This window comes from Protopterus annectens, chromosome 4.part0 (genome assembly GCF_019279795.1).
Source record: "Protopterus annectens isolate FY-2018-M chromosome 4.part0, PAN1.0, whole genome shotgun sequence".
Lineage (NCBI taxonomy): Eukaryota > Metazoa > Chordata > Ceratodontiformes > Protopteridae > Protopterus > Protopterus annectens.
This window is the reverse complement of record NC_056733.1, coordinates 1,173,373,870-1,173,379,386: the sequence shown is the minus strand read 5'-3', so window position 1 is coordinate 1,173,379,386 and position 5,517 is coordinate 1,173,373,870.

The following is a 5,517-nucleotide window of genomic DNA, read 5'->3' as shown; positions in this document are numbered from 1 at the left end:
GCACACCACAGAGACATGAGTGCATGGAACAGATAACATCAGTGACAAGGTGACAGTACATGAAAGATTTAGTTTAGCTGTGTGAACTGCTGGGATTGCTGAGAGCTACCATTGTATTTTTGGAAATTAAAAAAACCTGTTATATATGGTCATTTCTATGGATGAAAGGAAAAAGTGAGTTGTGATATGTAGTTCCAAGCCTTTACTTAGACTATTTTTTCCCTAGCCCTCCATACCTCGATCCTCAAGTCCTTTCTTAATCTTAAGCTTATTCGTTCCCCCAATTACTGGAAAAAAACACATTGTCAGTTGAGGTGAGAGCTTGCCAGATCAATACCCTCATCCTTGGGCAGCTTAAAGTTTTTTTTTTCTTTTTAATGATCTCCCTTTCATCCCTAGACCAACCTTTCACATGCAGTGATGTGTGACGTACTTGGAGCTGTATGCAACCATTTACATTGCAGTGGCAGAGCTAAAGTCCCCCATTTTTACCGGAGACCTACTTTAGTGATCTTGTGTTAACAATGCCCAAGTGGGGTATTGTGTTAAATGCCTTGGCCAGGTCATGGTTGGCAGTATGTACTGATTTGCGCTCATCCATTGATTTGGTAACCTTCACAAGGCAGTCAACCAGGTTTAGCAGGCAAGACCTGCTCTTGGCAAATCTGAACTGACTGTGGTCCAATGTTTGTAGTTACCTATGTATAATATCTATGACTATTCTCTCCATAGACTTGCACAGCAGGCTTGTCAGGCTAATGGGTCAGTAGTTTCCTGGATCCATGGATAAGCCACCCTTGTGTGGTAGTATAGCTGTTGTAGAACTGCAACAGCTATACTACCACCCTTGTGTGGTAGTATAGCTGTTGCAGTTCTACATTCATTAGGTACACAGCCCATTTGGAGGCTGTTGTACAAAAGAGATTCTACTGGGACTGAAAGTTCATATTTTGTGCTATTATGGAGGCATCCCTGGATATTATCAGGACCCACTGATGTAGTGTTCTTGGTTTTGAAAAGCACTTTGATTACCTGCTCTCTAGTGATGCTTGGGGGTGAGAGGGATGTCAGAATTTCCTGATGAATATCCGGGGTGGGGGTGGGGGGTAAAGTTTGAGCCACATTTGTCAGCCAAGAGGTTAGCTATATATTCTGGTTCTGAGTAGTATGACACCACTCTGTGTACATATTTAAAGAACTCTGTACACTCAGAAGATTTGGAAAGAAGTGAAAGCATATTGTATTATGGGAGATAGGGGAGAAGTTTTAGAACCTGTAATAGGACTACATTTTGTCTTTCTTATGAGAGTTCATCTCACTAGTTCATCTTGTTTTGGTCTAGACTGGGACATATATATTTAGATATATACATACAGATGAGTGTCTCATGAAATATCAAACTCTCACAAGAGAGATGATACAAAGAGTGACCATTTTAGATTGAATCTTAAATTATCAAAAATATGCAAAAGTAAAATTAATTAATTAAAAGCCACACACTCTCTGCTAATTATATATAGTAACTGTGAGATAGCACAGCAGTGAGGTAAGGGCAAATTCCATTACCCATCTGCAAAGTGATCCAATACAACAGGCTGCCTGCAAAAACTCCACTTGAAAGAATATTCACTCATACAAGTGTTGACCTTTCTTGTAACAGTAGAAAGTGTTCACTCATATGAGTCTTCACACTTTCAATTGTGTGTGCATGCATGCGTGCGTACGTGCGCTCGTGCGTGTGTGCGTGTGTGTATATATGTACGTATGTATATATGTATATATATATATATATATATATATATATATATATATATATATATATATATATATATATATATATATATATATATATGTATATATATATATATATATATATATATATATATATATATATATATATAGTTATTGTAGATTTGCTTTTACAATGAACTCATCGAAAGGGGAATCGTGTGGTGATTTTAACTGATTCCATTTCACTGAGTTCTCCCAGATTTCCCATATGTGTTTTGTGTAAAATCATCTAACACAGGAATTGTCCACCTTACTTGTTTGCTAATCTTAACCCTATTGGGTACGTTTAAAAAAAATCTTTCCCTAGTAGCATCAGTACTCAAAATATGTCTGCAAATACTGTTAGATGTTTTTGGTTTTGTTTTTTTTTCCCCAATGATCAAAAAAGGAAAGCATTTGCTTTGATTTACTTTTTCAAACATTGTAGGTTCATTGTTTTATGATGTTGATATTTATTAATTTTGATGTATATTCTTTGATGTTGTCAGCATTGATTGGACAGAGTTGACAATGAGAGATATTACAATAGCATTCATTTTCTGAAGGGTGAGAAGCCTGAAATGCAAATGTCTGTCATTATTTAGTGAATGCAGTCCTCTAAAGTTTCTCTTATATACTTGGAAAGTTGCCAGAATAATGAATCTGACATTTAGTGGGTAAGTGTGGTTGTGTGTCATTTCCTCAAAGATAGTTTTGCTTGAAGGAAAAAAAAACGGACTTTTTTAGACACCTTTACTAAATTATCACTCAAGACATAGGCACAGATACGTTAGTAGAAAAGAAAGCTAACCATAGTAATTTTTTTTCCATTTACATAATATATGTCACGTCACATATGTTTTCTGTCTTTATAACTATCATCAGTCCAATATTATATAATTTGCTCAACTCCTAACATCCAATAAACCTCACTCCTCCTCCTGAACATTATTCTACATGCATTGTTCTCACAATTTCTATTTAAGTCTATGTAATTTGCTCCTTCTCTTTTCTAAATATCCTTTTTCCTGTATTCTTATCTCTTTCATAATAAGTAATTTGACTGTGTTCACTTTTGACTGAACATACTTTTAAATGAAAAGCCATTTTATGAAAAACATTTTGCACAACATGTATACCATAAAATGCTTTTTATGGGGCTCTGCCTCCCAAACCCCATTCATTTTTTATTCTAACTCCACAGCTGTCATGGTAGCACACCCGTGGAAAACATAAGAAATCACCCCAACACAGCGAATCTATGCTAGCACGCAAATCATCTACACATCTTGGGATACAGTGCGATGGCTGCCATTGCCAATCCACAAAAAATTCTTGTAAAGTACGTCCGTAATTACTCCCATTATCAAAAAATGACACCAGAAATACTATGTATAGACTCCTACAGTTTTTGAAAAAATGGCTTTTTGGTCACAAGTGCATTCAGTTAAACATATTTATTTATTATTTATTTTATTTATTTAATTTGTTTACCGGGTAATGTCAGACTGGGCATGGGCCCATTTTCAGTGATGCCTGGGGAGAAAAGCTCCATATATACATTTATAGTTACTTACATATAGTTAACAGAATTGAACAATTAAGATGCATATATATATATATATATATATATATATATATATATATATATATATATTTATGTTATTAACATTTGAACAAAGGAAAAAAAATAAAAAATCAGTATAGTGATAACTAAATAGCTGCAGTTCACATATTTAAGTTAAATGGTACAGTTTGAGATGAAAATTAACAGCATATCTAGGGGAAATTTGTTCAGTCAAAAGTACCTACTGTTTTTCCCTTCAGTCAATGCTACCTTTGAAGAAATTATACACACCAGTAAGTGTTTCTGTGCGTTTTCATGTGTATTATGTGTAATTTTTAAATACAAGTGTATGTGTGTGTGTGTGTGTGTGTGTGTGTGTGTGTGTGTGTGTGTGTGTGTGTGTTTGTGTGTGTGTGTGTGTGTGTGTGTGTGTGTGTGTGTGTGTGTGTGTGTGTGTGTAAATGTAGGTGTGTGTGTTTCTGTGCATATTTTTAAATGCATATGTGTGTGTGTGTGTGTGTGTGTGTGTGTGTGTGTGTGTGTGTGTGTGTGTGTGTGTGTCTGCGCATGTGTCTTTTGTTTGTATGCTCATATTTTTAAAAATGCATATGTGTGCATGCATATATAAATGTGCATGTGTGTATTGAATGTATGTATGAACAAACTCACCCAAAACTGAATTAAGTGATGAGTAGCAACACAGACTCTAGGCAGTGCATATTGGACAGGACAGCTGACAAGCTCAACCATTTTAGGTATCAATTGCAATGTACAGTATCCTCTAAGTAGGAGAACATGGACCATAGACTGCAATCTTTGTCAGGACTAGGCACTCAACAGTATAAAGCATGTCTAGGTGATCTAGTCACATTGACTAATGTCTCCAAAAATGGGCACTGGTATTTGCCTGCGATAGGTGGCTTGAGGATCTGACCTATTCCAATATACACCAGAGACATATGCTAATGTGAAAAAGTTCTATGTGTTTTATTTGTCAGTATATGCTTGCCATATAGCCTAGCAGCCCTAGGTCAGTAATCTACTGGCCAGATGGTGTCCAGTTGCTTAGCCTGGGTTAACTGTGACAGCTGTGTTTAGTGAAAACAGGACATAAAACCAATTAACCTGCCAAAAAAAAAATTAAGCAATGCTACACTGAATACAGATTCACTGACAGGATGTATTTTGGAAGTAGATGACATGATGATAAAGACACCTGGACATCCCGTTTGTCCAGGTGACAAGGTGGAAAGGAAGTGCAGCCAAGCCACTTGGCTTGGAATCTAGAGTCTGCTACTCAGGGAGAGAACAGACTAGAACTGTTGTGGGAACTGTGGTGAGGGAGAGCCTTCTGAAGACTCCTCCTTGGGATACACCATCCTTACCTCTACTACTTACTTGAGTATTGTTAGCATCCTTAACCACAGGTGTGCCCTCCCCCAGCCAGCTATGCAGTGGCCAGACCGGTTGTTCTATCGCACAGGATGTGCACCTGAATTTTTGCAAACCTCCTTGAGATACACCATCCTTCCCCTTGAATATTGCTAGTGTCCTTAACCATAGGTGCACCCTCCCCCAGCCAGCTATACAGTGGCCAGACCGGTTGTTCTATCTCACAGGATGTGCACCTGAATTTTTGCAAACCACCTTGGGATACACCATCTTTCCCTCTACTACTTACTTGAGTATTGCTAGTGTCCTTAACCACGGGTGCTCCCTCCACAGCCAGCTATACAGTGGCCAGTCCAGTTATTCCATCTCACAGAACATGCACCTGAATTTTTCCAAACCTCCTCAGGATACACCATCCTTCCCTCTACTACTTACTTGAGTGTATGTTAAGCTCCTGCTCCTGCTTTTTTTTTTACCATTTAATATTGTGTTTATCTATTTAAGCAGAGTGCACACCAGCAGTTTTAAGGTGGTCTCGTACCCCCTACTTTTCCCCACTTGTAGCAATTTCCTCCCTGTTAATAGTTTTACCTTTCCAACTATAAACTTTACATGGTAAAGCCACTAGATGGCAATACACCCCCTTTTCCACTTTTAGCAACATATTGTGTATTACAGCCCCACTCCTTATTGCTCTCCACGCTTTTCATTCTGTTTTGGGTTTTAATCTCATCTGAAGTATACTTGCCCCTTCACTGTTAATCACAACCCTTTAACTCTCAGCCCAA